Genomic DNA, 15,566 nt, shown 5'->3' with positions numbered 1-15,566 from the left:
GGGGGGGGGGAAGAGGGGAAGGAGGGTGTAAGCCTAAAACAAGCAGGAAAAGTAATAATAATAATAATTAGTGTCAAAATTAAAAAAAAAAAAAAAAAAACAAGGGCATTTGGAAGCAATCAGCCCTAGGACATGATGGCCTTCAAGACCAGAAGAACTAGATGGTGCCTAGCTACCAATGACAACCACTCAGGAAAGGATCAAATCTGGAGACCCTGGATAGAGTGGGAGGAAAAACGTGGAACAAAATCCAAAACCTCAATAATGACGAGAATTACTGGTTGGATGGAGTCTGGTGAGACCCCCAATACTATGGCCCTGGGAAACATTCTGGGCCTGGAATAAATCTCATTCCCAGGGGCTGGCTCTCAGCCCAATAGTAAACAAGATGTACATGTTATAGGACCAAATGTGGGTCCCTGCCCAGTGCACAGTCAGGCCAAAACAGTTTACACACCAAGATTGAGAGGAGAGAAAATTATTTATTGCAAAGTGGCAATGCAAGGAGTAGGGGTAGTTCAGTACCCAGATCTGACTCCCCGAGATGCCATCAAAATACAGTTTTTGTAGGTTTCAGGAGAGTAGGTTGTGCATATTCACAAAAGGTTGAGGAATTTGGGGCATGAATGTGAAATGTGTGACCGACTTGCACCCAGAGGCACACCAGCTTCCTGTCATCAGCTGTTAGGGGCTTGGGCAGAGGGGAAAGGGTGGTGATTAACTTTTGTTCCTTTCTGCCCTATTGCCCTGTCTGAGGGCCAGAGTTAATTTACAAGTTGTTTCTAAGACACTGTCTATCACTTGCAGGAAAGAATGCTTTCCATTCAGTTCTTTAAGGTGGGGAAATAGTTGGGGGTAATTTAGTTTACTTATCTATTCCCATTCAGGTGCCAGGGTGGGGGAAATAGTTTTTACTTTACTCAGTTTCAATTCCCCCTTAGAATAGATACTGTTCCACATTCTTGGGGAACACTTTACTCGGTTTCATACACACAGACCACTCAACTCAGGGTGATGTACTCACATGTTGTTGTTGTTATGTGCACCCACATACTCTTTGGAAATGCATCCCTTGGAGCCATCGACCACAGGGCACCACCAGAGGGGCAACATTCGCATGGAGGAAATGCAGGACACGTAGGAGTGCATAACTATGAGGGACACAGAAGGGGGAGTGGTTGTTACCAGGCAGGGAGGGGAGGAGACTGGGTTAGGGTTGGGGATGGTAATTGGGGAGTGAAACTAAATGTACAGGTAATGTTGAATGTAAAACAAACTGCTCTGTAAACTTGCACCTAAAGCACAATAATATATATATATATATATATATATGAATCCCCCTTTGCTATCCTGATATGAAATTATTAGATAATGTAACTTTCCTATACATAGAACTATTTTAAAACACCAATTTAATGTCCTACAAAAAATATAAAGAAAAAATGAAAAGGAATATAATATATAATAAGGGTTTCTGGGTAGTGCAAACTACTTGACCACTACTTGATTACTAACTGAAAGGTTTGAGGTTCAAACCCATCCAGAGGCACTTTGCAAAAAAAGGGCTGGTGATCCCTGAAAGGTCACAGCCTTGAAAACCCTATGGAGCAGTTTTACCCTACACACATGTAGTCACCATGAGTTGGAATCAACTCAGTGGTATAATAAAATATTTACACATGTGAATACTAAGACACAACCACACTAGAAGACATACTAAAAAACTAGATGATTGTACCTTTACTTAAAATCACTGTGAATGCAACAGCTATAAATACAGACAAATATAATTGTGGTTGAATTGATGATTAAACATCATGGGAAATATTGTTGTTGGAAATACATGTTTCCAAAATCATGAATGACTCTTGATCAAGTTCTAAACCAAACAAAAGGACCTCTTCTCTTGATTCACACAGTAGTCACAATCTGTGTGAATTTGGTGTTCAGTGTGTATTAAAACCAGGCAAAAATGCTTCATGTTTATATGTAAAACAGAGCTACATTCCGTGTTCAGACAATTATCTGCAGGATTTTCATCTACACAAATGTCTAGTGTGGATTTCCAAAGTCATATGAGACATAGAACAGCTCTTGTTGTGAGGAATTATTTTGTCCATTTCAGGACGTGTAACATCCTTGGCCCCCACTCACTAAATGCCAGTGACACCCTCCAGTCATTGTGACAAACAAAAATGTCCCCATAAATTTCCAAATGCCCCCCAGCCATATGACCCCCACTGAGAATCAATGTCTGAGATGACCCCAGGAAATCATTTGCAGAAAGATTCTTGTGCCATAACTTTCTGTGCATTGTATGAAAAGTGCAATAGTGTATGGAAACTGATAGCAAAATACTGATAGACATCATAGGCAAGTGTTAGTGACATGCTTCCTCGAAAGCTAAAAATATGCACGTGCTCTGAGTAAACTATATAATCAACATAGTAGGATTCAATCAAGGACTTGCTAAATCATCTCAAAGAGCTAGGCATGCCCACAACTAGAAAAGATGTAATGATAACCCAACTGATGGTGGTAATAAATCCAAAGAATTCTCGGTAAACTGGATGAAATTCAATTTGTCAAATACAAATTCACCAAATGCCAATACACTAAGAAAAAAAAAGACATATTCACCAAAGTCAATGTGTCAAAAGGTCAAAAGTTAATTTGGTGAATGACAAATTTACCCCAAACTACCAAATCTGTTACTTTAAACAAAATCTAAACAGTTCAGGGTAGTGATTTCACTACAAGCCAGTTTGCTGCAGTTACGTTACTGTGACTGGCCAAATCCCAGTTTATGTTACAATTGGGTCTATGTCATTAAGTAATGAAAAACTCTTCTGTGTTTCAAATTTTCTGCATTGTGCACATCTCTAATGTCAAAGATTTTATAAATAATAATGTAGATTTATCTCTGACAATACATTTAGCCCACTGCCTTTTCTGATTCTTAATCATGGCTTGTTAATAAGCTTAATCAAATAAATATTTTGTGCCTGCTTCTGATTTCAGACTTTTTACATTTTTGGTGTCATCTAAGTGAAACAATGGTTTGCCTTTTAAACACAGTTTTATACCAATTTACTCTTCTGTGTTTTTGCTGGCTGTATCAGTCTTTTGAACACAAATTTTGTCCTCATGTTTATTTTCATACATTCACAGTAAATGTGCCAACCTACCAAATTCCTTCTGTGAAATGAGGGCTATGTACAAATTCAAACAGAACAAGGGAGTACTGCATGGTTTAAATCAGGGAAGGAATGAGTCACAGTTGTGTCCTTTTACCATAATTATTCAATCTGTATGCTGAATAAATAATCGAAGAAACTGGGCTATATGAAGAATTCAGCATCAGAATTGGAGGAAGACTCATTAACAACCTGCCTGTGATATGCAGATGACACAACACTGTTCGCTGGAAGTAAACAGGACTTGAAGCACTTACTCATGAAGACCAAATACTATAATCTTCAGTATGGATTATACCTCACCATAAAGAAAACAAAAGTCCTCATTACTGGACCTGCAAGCAACATCATGATTTTGTTGTTGTTGTTGCTAGGTACTGTCGAGTTGGCTCTGACTCATAGTGATGCTATGGACAACGGAACGAAACACTGCCTGGTTCTGCACCAGCTCACAATCCTGGCTATACCTGAGCCCATTGTTGTAGCTGCTGTGTGAATATACATCTTGTTGAGGGCCTTCCTCTTTTTTGCTGACCCTCCACATTACGTGTACCCACATACACACAGAACAGCTAACATCTGGCCTGCAATAATCTATCCAGATTTCCTTCTAAATAAACCCAAAAAACAAAATATATTCTCTTTAGGCTACTTACTGAAGGGTGCCTCTTATCTGTGCATTAACTGGTTACTGTATTTAGTGTTGTCAGAACTACTGAATCACTGCCAGGAATGGCCCTGCTGCCTATAGTGATTGTTTAACAGGATGACAATGTTGAGCCCACGTTCGGAAAGGAGTGTCGGCGCGAGGAAGCCACCACTGACACGATAACGCAAAAGCAAAAGGAAAGTTTATTTGCTAGCTCGAGCTAGGGTCCCTGCTTATACCACGCAGAGGTTTGGACAAAAGACCCCATGCTCTCTTACTATTACATTTTTATAGGAAAATATAGGGTGGAGTAGCACCAGAGCAAAGGGGTACAGATGACTGGTTGTTGCTAAGGGGTTTAAGGCAGAACTCTGAGACGTGCTGGAATCCCTGGCCCTAAAGTCCAGTTAGGGAATAACTGTCTAGGGAGGATGTAAAGTCCTGATGCATGGGAGACTTGCAGGAGCCAGATAAAGCTCTGATACGTACTGGAATCCGGAGGGGAGATAAAAAGCCCTGAGTCGTGGGACGCGTTAGAATCCCTGGCACTAAAGACTTCTGGTTAAAGAATTACCTGGAGGCTGTTAGGACTCAAGCCTCACAACAATAAAATCGCCTCCAAAAATAAATAAATAACTAACCAAACTCACTGCCATCAAGTCGATTCTGACTCATAGTGATCCCCGTTGGGTTTCCAAGGCTGTAAATCTTTATGGAAGTAGATCACCCCATCTTCCTTCTACAGAGCAGCTGGTAGGTTTGGACCACTGACCTTCTGGTTAGCAGTCAGATGCCCTATCCACTACACCACCACAGATCCTTATAACTGCCTAGAACTTCTGAAAAGCTGACCTTGTACTAACATCCACATTCTTTGGGTTGCTTTTGTTGACATACTCTTCACTCTAAAAACTGTTTTCAAAACAAAAGTAAATGGAGAGAAATTTACTTGGATCCACAATCTATGCTCATGGAAGCAGCATTCAAGAAATAAATGGGGTATTGTATCTGGGGCAAATCTGCTGCAAAGGACCTCTTTAAAGTGTGGCATAGACATTTGACTGCTAATCAGAAGGCTAGTGGTTCAAACCCATCAGGCACTCTTTGGAAGGAAGACTGGGCAATCTACTTCCATAAAGATATCGCCTTGGAAACCCAAGAATGGGTCACTATGAGTCTAATAGACTCAATGGCAGTGAGGTGTTTTTTTTTTTTTTTTTTCCTTTAAGTGTTAAAGAGCAAAGATGTCACTTTGAAGACTAAGGGGCACCTAACCCAAGCCATAGTATTTTCAATCACCTCTTTTGCATGTGAAACCTGGATAATGAATAAGGACTACTGAAGAAGAATTGATGCATTTGAATTATGATGTGTTGGCAAAAAATACTAAATGTACCATGGACTGCCGGAAGAATAAACAAATCTGTCTTAGAAGAAGTATAGCCAGACTTCATCTCTCATACTTTGGCCATGTTATCAGGAGAGAACACTCCCTAGAGGAGGATATCATGCTTGGTAATGTAGAGGGTCAGCAAACAAAAAGGAAGATACTCAGTGTGATGGATTAACACAGTAGCTGCAACAATGGGCTCAAGCATAAAAAGATTGTGAGGATGGTGCAGACCAGGTAGTATTTTGTTCTATTGTATGTAGGGTCACTATGAGTCAAAATAGATGCAATGGCACCTAACAACAATATACATACCAATTTAGGCATGTGGTATATAAAACCTAAGTTAGGTATAAGCCCTGACAACTAGAGAAAGCAATGACCTTTGCTAACAGGAAAGCTCTCATTCACATACAAAATGTTGTACATTAGAGAAGTACCAAACGAAAACTAAAATAAAACTCACTGCCATCAAGTTGATTTTGATTCAGAGTGACCCCTCCTTGGGTTTCCAAGGTGGTAGGTATCTCTACGGAAGTAGATTGCCCAGTCTTCCTTCCTAGGAGTGGCTGGTGGGTTTGGTAAGAAGATCTAAAAAGTAAAAAACATAAAACAGACATTCAACTGAACTGGGCTGACAAATTATTTTCTGCAAGAGTAAAAGAAAAATAATCCCTGTGAGCCACACAAACAAAAACTGAAAATAAATCTTCAAAGACAACTGAAGCAGTCTCATACAAGCCATTTTTTTATATGCTCCACAAGTAGTTGGGAGCTCTGGCAGCATAGTGCCTAAGGCACTTGACTGCTAACCAGAAGGCTGGCGGTTCAAACCCACCAGCCACTCCTCGGAAGGAAGGTTGGGCAATCCTACTTCCGTAGTGATACTGCCTCGGAAACCCAAGGAGGGGTCGCTATGAGTCGGGGCCGACTCGATGGCAAATAACAACAACAACAACATAAGTAGTTAATAGAAACACGTTTTTGGTGAATCAGTAATTTGGTAAACTGGTTGTACAGCAAATTGATGATTCAGTACATTATTTTTTAGCACTGGTATATAAGTACTTGGAAAGTTGGTTAGTGTTCCTCATGAAGAAATATGATAGGCAGTGGAGGAGATGGACATAAAAGAGAAACAGAAGCAAGCATGGGGGTACCCACTTTAGTACAGTCCATTAGAAATGATGCCCTGTCCTAAATCCTGGCCTGTTCAGGCCTGCAGTTCATAGATCACCACTGTGGAGACAGATGCCTCAGGCTATTGCAACCAGTGCCAGTAACAGGTGAATCACATAAGCAATTCTTCCTCTGATTCCACACTCACATGAAATGCTACTGATTATAAATGAGCTTCTCCCATAGTTTTCCTTCAGAGAGAGAATTTGTAGGCCAAAGGTCAAGAGTACCTGGTCACCTTGGTGGATATAAATCTCAATGTGCATTAATAAATGGGCATCTTTGTTTCCACATCTGTATTTTATGAAGTTTGTAAGTGTGGGTCAGCACCACTAGGTCTGATCACCCCCTAGGACCCTGCCACGAGGAATTTCTCATTGTATTTGTGACTAAAGGCCAGGCCGTAGACTGTTGTGAATTTATCTCAGTTGCTCTGCAGCTTTAGTTTATGTTTCTATAATCTATAAAATTATATTTGATGAAGACTCTGCATTTTAAGAATAAGCTTAAAATAATTGCAGACAGAGAGAATAAAATATTTTTATTATATTTGTTATATAAAGGAGCTCTGGCAGTATAGTGGTTAAGGCATTCAGCTGCTAACCAGAAGGTCAGTGGTTTGAACCCACCAGTTGCTCCATGGAAGAAAGATGAGGCAGTCTGCTTCCATAAAGATTTACATCCTTGGAAGCCCAATGGTTTCCAAGTCAGAACTGACTCGACAGCAATGAGTTTGGTTTTGGTTTGTGTATCTATGTAGTAAGGAATTTGACCTCACCTAAAGCTCTGGTAGCACAGTGCTTAAGGCATTTGACTGCTAACCAGAAGGTTGGTAGTTCACACCTGTCAACTGTTCCATGGAAGATGGGGCAATCTACTTCCATAAAGATTTACCACCTTGGAAACCAAATGGAGGTCACTGTGAATCAGAATGAACTCAATGGCAGTGAGTAAAGAGAGGTCTTTGTCTTAGCTCCCGGAAGGTAACCTCTAAATTCTTGAAATTGAGTGATTAAGTGTCTTTGTTATTCACAGTGAGCGCCTCAGACTACATCTGATAATTTATGCCAACCAGGTTACTCCTGGTGGACCCCTAGACACTTTAGGTTAATGAAATGTTTCAAGGTGGAGTCTAGCCAGACCAGAAAGTCCAAAGATATGGTTAGAGGGCTTTGAGCTAAATTATATCAGCCCTGATGTAATAATCTCTGATATATAATGCCTGATATATAATCTCTGGGGAGATTGGGTTCAATCAGGTGAACATTGGTTCAATCAACTGTGCCTATATAATAAAATCCCAATAAAAACTTTAGACACCAAAGCTCAGATAAGCTGACCTGGTTAGCAATACTCAGAGTATTATCACACATCAGCACTGGGGACCCCAGGTGGTGTCAGAAGTGCAGATTTCAGGAATTTGCCCTAATTTATTATAGTAGGCAAAGCCACCTTAGCCTGGAGGTTTAAGATAAGGTCACATTAACAAACATAGACAGTATTTCTCTGGATGTAGTTTCAACCTGCTTTTATGGGACTTCCATGTTTCCATGCTTCAGCTCCCTCCTCATCCTCAGCCAGTTATTTAGGGAATCCTTTCAGCTAGCCCAGCCATTGCCCTGCTCCATCTTGCCCTACTCTACTCTCTTCAGATATACCTGCTGCCAAAGTACTTCCTCAATGAGCTGGGGCTAGTATTGAATGTGCTGATGCCAATGTCAAGGGCAGCTTTCTGCTCCTGGACATCCCACTGCTTCTCCAGCTGAAGTCAAAGCTGTGGACACTACTCCAGGTCCCCCAGGGGCCTTAGATCTCCAAGTGCCAAAAGTGGGCTTTACTTGCTATTATCCACACCTTGACACATTCTGCACTAAGGGTGTGTGAGGTACCATGGTGGACGTAGGACCCTGCAGTCCTGCCTCACTTTCCCAAAGAGCTCCTACAGCAACACACAGAGACTCATCTAAGGCACATTTAAGACCCTGCTAGAGGATAGAGTGATCATTACTGTGTAGAATTGGCACATAAACAAGCTCAGGGTATCACAGAGACTCAGGAAGTGACACAGAACCACACAACCAAAGAAGATGAGGGATCAAAGCACCAGGGCAAAAATGGCTCCCTGGCTGTCCCTGGCCTGCCCTGCCCAAACTGGAGTGAAGTGAAATTGAAGATTAAAACCAAAAAACAAGACTGAAAATACCAACTAGTAGAAGAGCTTGAATGAAACTGAGTAAGAAGACAAACAGAGATGTGGACTGCTGGCTGTCCTGATGGCATAGCCATACTGAATATTTCCCAGTAACAACCTAAGAATCGGCTCTGCTCACCAAGGCTACCAGCAAGGGCTGCATTGGTGCCTAATGACCAGAAGGGAGAACAGCAAAGAAGGGGATAGGCTGAGCCGTGGACTTCTGATGGCTATCCTGAAGGTGCAGCCATTTTAGAAGTGTTTTGCAAGCAGCCAGTACAGCCATTTGTAGTATGTACATGTGGCATTCTTCCTTGGACTGCGACCTGGGAGCAGGTTCCACCTGCCAAGGACAGCACAGGCAACCACACTGGAGACTGACAACTGGTGCAATATTCCCCTTGCTGCAATTGTGTTCGGGGCCCACTTGGTGAACAGGGGTGTGGCCATCCTCACCCATCTTCTTGACTTGCAGGGGTGCCATAGCAGTCTGTGGCCAGGCAGAACCTGGGTGCTGTGCCCCGCCCCTTACAGTTTTATTTTTGTTTGTTTTAAAATTATTCTTTCTATCTTCCTCCTTCCCGCTCCCCCCCTTTTTTTCTCTTTCCATTACCTAGTTCTTTTTTTGCTTCTTTTGTTCTCTTCCCTTTTTCTAGTTCCCTTCTTTTTTTCTTTCTTTTGGCTCCTTCTATCTCTTGTTTTTCCTTTTACAGTTTTCCCTATTCTTTTATTCTTGCTCTTTTCTCACATTCCTCCTTTCCCAGATATTGTGGCTTTTATTTTTTTCTTACTCACAATATCTGTATTTTATCTGTTTAAATATATTTTTCCTATTATTTCTTGGATTTCTTTCTTATTGTTCCTGTTTATTTATATTGATTGAGTTTTTTGTGCTCTTATTTTTATGTTTTTGGTGTTTTTCTTAATTTTTTTCTTGTCTAACTGAATGGGACACAACAACCATTCCCACACAACCCAACCATACTTGTACCACCTGCAGCACCACCTACTGAGTGAGGGCCACCACTACCTTTTGCACCAACTGACCAGTGATAACCAGTGGCCAATAACAGCTCAACCCACTCTCAACTGCTCTTTATGAATGGCTAACAGAGATCTGCCACCACTTGCCTGTCAGTTTGTCATACTGTGGTGCCTTGCATGTTGCTGTGAGGATGGAGGCTATGCCACCAGTATTTAAAATACCACCAGGGTCACCCATCATGGACAGGGTTCAGCAGAGCTTCCAGACTAAGACAGACACAGAAGAAGGAAGGGGCCATCCACTTCTCAAACAATTGGATGGATAGCAGTGAAACACTGTCTGATGTATTACTAGAAAACATTATGAATAGGACCGAAATATTGTCTGATATAGTGCCAGAAGATGAGAAACTCAGGTTGGAAGGCACTCAGAATATGACTGGGGAAGAGCAGCCTCCTCAGAGTGGATTCGACCTCAATGCTATGGATGGAGTAAAGCTTTTGGTACCTCCATTTGCTGATGTGGAATGATTCAAAATGGGAAGAAGCATATATGAAATATGAGTCTAGGAAAATTGGAAGTTGTTAAAAATGAAATGTAACACATAAAGATTGATATTCTAGGAATTAGTGAGCTAAAATGGACCGATTTTGGCCATTTTGACTCAGACAACCATATGATCTACTATACTTGGAATGACAAATTGAAGAATGGCATAGCATTCATCATCAAAAAGGTTTCACGATCTCTCCTGAAGTACAATGCTGTCAGTGAAAGGATAATATCCATACGCTTACAAGGAAGACTAGTTAATATTGTTGATGTTGTTGTTGTTATGAGCCGTCAAGTCAGACCCAACTCATAGTGACCCCTCCTTGGGTTTCCAAGGCAGTATCACTATGGAAGTAGATTGCCCCATCTTCCTTCCAAGGAGTGGCTGGTGGGTTTGAACCCACAGCCTTCTGGTTAGCAGTCAAGTGCCTTAGGCACTACTATTACTCAAATTTACACACCAATCTCCAAAACCAAAGATGAGAAAATTGAAGATTTTTACCAGCTTCTGCAGTCTGAAATTGACTGAACATGCAACCAAGATGTGTTGACTATTATTGGTAATTGAAATGCAAAAGTTTGAAGCAAAGAAGAATTCTGGTAGTTGGAAAATATAGCCTTGGTGATAGAAATGATGGTGGAGATTACATGATAGAATTTTGCAAGACAACCACATATTCATTGAAAATACATTTCAACAACATAAATGGAGGCTATACATGTGGACTTCACCAGATAGAGTACACAGAAATCAGATTGACTACATTTGTGGAAAGAGACAACAGAAAAGGTCAATATTTTCAGCCAAAACAAGGCCAGAAGCTGACTGTGTAACACACCATCAACTGCTCATATGCAAGTTCAACTTGAAGCTGAAGACAATTAAAACAAGTCCAAGAAAGCCAAAATATGACCATCATTTTATCCCTCCTGAATTTAGAGACCATCAAAAGAGTAGATTTAATGCATTGAACACCAATGACCAAAAACCAGATGAATTGTGGGATGACATCAAGAACATCATCCATGAAGAAAGCAAAAGGTCAATAAAAAAAAAAAGGAAAGGAAGAAAAGACCAAAATGGATGTCAGATGAGACTGAAACTTGCTCTTGAATGAACAGTGGCTAAAGCAAATGGAAGAAGTGACAAGATAAAAGAGCTGAATAGAAGATTTCAAAGAATAGTTTGAGAAGGTAAACTCAATTGTTATAATGAAATATGCAAAGACCTGGAAAACCAAAAGAGAACACACTTGGCATTTCTAAAGCTGAAAGAACTGAAGTAAAAAATTCAAGCCTTGAGTTGCAATATTGAAAGATTCTATGGGCAAAATACTGAATAATGCAGGAAGTATCAAAAGAAGATGGGAGAAATACTGTACCCAAAAGAGTTGGTCAATGTTCATCCATTTCAGGTGGTGATATATGGTCAAGAACCAATGGTATTGAAGGAAGAAGTTGAAACTGCACTGAAGGAATTGGCAAAAAACAAGGCTCCAGGAATTGATGGAATACCCACTGAGATGTTTCAACAAAGAGATGCTGCACTGGAGGCACTCACTCATCTATACCAAGAAATTTCAAAAACAGCAACCTGGCCAACTGACTGGAAGAAATCCATATTTTTACCCATTTCATATTTGATCCCACAGAATGTGGAAATTATTGAACAACATCAATAATATCTCATGCAAATAAAATCTTGCTGAAGGTAATTAAAAAATGGTTGCAGCACTATATTGACAGAGAACTTCCAGAAATGCAAACTGGATTCAGAAAAGGTTGCGGAATGAGGTTGTGGAATGAGGAATATCATTGGTGATGTCAGATGGATCTTCGCTGAAAGCAAAGAATATCAGAAAGTTGTTGACTTGTGTTTTATTGACTATGCAAAAGCCTTCGATTGTGTGTATCATAACAAATTATGGATAACACTGAGAAGAATGGAAATTCCAGAACACTTAATTGTGCTCATGAGGAACCTGTCCATAGACCAGGAAGCTGTCATTTGAACAGAACAAGGAGATACTGCATGGTTTAAAATCAGGAAGGGAGTGTGTCAGGGTTGTATCCTTTCACCATACTTATTCAATCTGTATTCTGAACAAATAATCCAAGAAGCTGGACTACATGAGAAAGAATGTGGCATCTGGATTGGAGGAAGACTCATCAACAACCTGCAATATGCACATGACACACATCGCTTGCTGAAAGTGAAGAGAGCTTGAATCACTTACTAATAAAGACTAAAGACTACAGTCTTCAGTATGGATTACAACTCAACATAAAGAAAACAAAAATCCATAAAACCAGACCAATAAGCAAGATCATAATAAATGGAAAAAAGATTATTTAAGTTGTCAAAAATTTCATATTACTTGGTTCTGCAATCAACACCAATGGAAGCAGTAGTTAGGAAATCAGACAATGTACTGCACTGGAAAAATCTGCTGCAAAAGACCTCTTTCATGTTCTGAAGAGCAAAGATGTCTCTTTGAAGACCAAGGTGTGCCTGACCCACACCATGGTATTTTTAATCACCTCATATGCATGTTAAATCTGGACAATGAATAAGGAAGAACAAAGAAGAGTTGATGCTTTTGAGTTGTGGTGTTGGCAAAGAATGCTGAAAGTACCGTGGTCAGCCAGAAGAACAAACAAATCTGTCTTGAAGAAGTGCTTCCAGAATGCTCCTTGGAAGCAAGAATGGCCAGACTTTGTCTCACTTCCTTTGGTCGTGTTGTCGGAAGGGACCATTCCCTGGAGAAGGATATCATGCTTGGTAAAGTGGAGGGTCAATGAAAAAGGGGAAGGCCCTCAACAAGATGGATCAACACAGTGGCTACAATGATGGGTTCAGGTATAGCAAGTCTTGTGAAGCTGGCACAGAACCAGGTAGTGTTTCATTCTGTTGTACATAGGATTGCTATGAGTTGAAGCTGACTTGATGGCACCTAACAACAACAACAGACATCTGTGCACACACTCTCATTCTCCATCACACTCACCAGAAAACAAGTAGTGAGTGCTTAAGTGCTAACAACTAGTGAACAAAGGAGCAGAGTACCCTGCTCACACAGATATATCAAAACAAAATAAGTGAAAAAATATCTTGCACAAATCACACCAACATACAACAACAAATTAAATATAAACACAACAACACCACAATGTCTCAGAGACAACAGACCATCCCAGTCCACACAAAAAATCAAGGTAAAGTAGTAGAAGCAAGGGACCAGGATACAAACCCAGAAAAATCCCTTAGGAAGAAGCAGCATTGGAATTCCCTACTAAGGAATTCAAAATAATTATATTTGGCACCTTCAACAGATTGAGAGACAGATCAAGGAAAATACTGACAAGATCAAGGAAAGCACTGAAAAAATGAAGGAAAACTAAGACAAAGCTCTAGAATAATTTAGGAAAAAAATACAAGAACAAATTGACAAAATAAAAAACTAAAAAAGATACAAAAACAACAAACAGAAATTCAGAAGATTAATACTAAAATTTCAGAAATAGATAACACATTGAATGGGAAAAGGAGTAGAATCAAATCAAGAGAAGATAGAATTAATGAGACTGAAGACAAATACCTCAACACCTCTTTGTTAAGGGATCAATCAAACAAAACATCAAAACATAATGAAGAAACCCTAAGATTCACATGAGATACCATCAAGAGGAACAACCTACATGTAATTGGAATTCAGAACAGGAAGAGACTGATTAAACCACATAGAAAATTGTCAAAGGTTTGTTGGAAGAGAATTTCCCTAATATGATGAAAGATGAGAATATATCCATTCAAGAAGTTCAACAAACTCCAAACAAGATAGACCCTGAAAGAAACACATCAAGATATATCATCATCAAACTCACCAAAACCAAAGACAAAAAAAGAATCCTGAAAGCAGCACAGAAAAAGTAAAAACTTACCTACAAAAGTCAACCAATAAGACTTTGTTCTGATTTCTCAGCAGAAACCATACAGGTGAGAAGGCAATGGGATGATACATATAAAACTCAGAAAGAAAAAAAATCCAACCAAATTAAGCACCCAGCAATATTGTCTATCAAATATCAGGGTGAAATTAGGAGATCCAGATGAGAAGAAATTAAGGGAATTTGTTAAAACCAGACCAACTTTACAAAAGATGCTAAAGGGAATCCTTCAGATAGAGAACCAACAAGAGCGAACAACAACTGATGATTAACACACATGATGACAGAGTCCTGAAACAAACCCCACTATAGAAATATCCAAAGTAAAATAAGCTTACAAGACTGTAAACAGGAAACAGAGGCATCAATTACAAACCAAAAAGAGGGAATAAATAGTGTAGTTATAGAACTTTTAAATGGTGAGGAAGTCAAGACAATTGCAAGATAGAACAGACCTGTTTAAACTTGGGAAGAAAATTATAAATTACAAGATAACCTAAAAAAAAAAAAAATCTTTGCATCAAAAGAAAAAAGAGGACAAGCACAAATACCTGTTGTTATTATGTGCCGTCAAGTCAGACCCAACTCATAGCGACCCCTCATTGGGTTTCTAAGGCAGTGTCACTACACAAGTAGATTGCCCAACCTTCCTTCCAAGGAGTGGCTGGTGGGTTTGAACCACCAGCCTTCTTGTTAGTAGTCAACTGCCTTAGGCACTACACTACCAGAGCACAAATACTTAGCAAATACTAAAACAATAGCAATGAAGGAGTTGAAAAGATAAATCATAAAATGAGCTCAGCACAGAAATTTATATGGAACAAAGAAATCAGCAAGATCATAAAAAACAGTATAACAAAATGACATAAATAAATTCATACTTGTTGATAATTACTCTGAATGCAAATGGATAAAATGCACCACTCAAGAGATGGAGAGTTGCAGACTGGATAAGAAAATATGACTTATCAATATGCTATCTACAAGGGATGCATCTTAGACACAAAGACAAAAATAGACTAAAAATCAAAGGTTGGGAAAAGATACACCAAGCAAATGACAACCAAAAGAGAGCAGGAGTGCCAGTATTAATTTCTGATAAAATAAACTGTAAGACAAAAATGACCATAAGAGACAAGGAAGGACTTTATATAATGATTAAAAGATCACTGGAACAAGAGGACATAACCATCATAAATATCTACACACCTAATGAAGGAGCCCCAAAATACATAAATTAGACTTAAATAGAATTGAAAAGACAAATAGATAACTTCACGGTTATACTTCCACCCCACTGCCGTCGAGTCAGATCCGACTCATAGTGATCCCTCCTTGGGTTTCCAAGGCAGTATCACTACTGAAGTACATTGCCTAACCTTCCTTCTGAGGAGTGGCTGGTGGGTTTGAACCGCCAGCCTTCTGGTTAGCAGTCAAATGCCTTAGGTACTACACCACCAGAGCTCCCCCACAGT

This window comes from Orycteropus afer, unplaced genomic scaffold (assembly GCF_000298275.1).
Source record: "Orycteropus afer afer isolate SDZICR_OR568_19922 unplaced genomic scaffold, OryAfe1.0 scaffold00044, whole genome shotgun sequence".
Taxonomy (NCBI): Eukaryota; Metazoa; Chordata; class Mammalia; order Tubulidentata; family Orycteropodidae; genus Orycteropus; species Orycteropus afer.
This window is presented reverse-complemented; position numbering follows the sequence as displayed.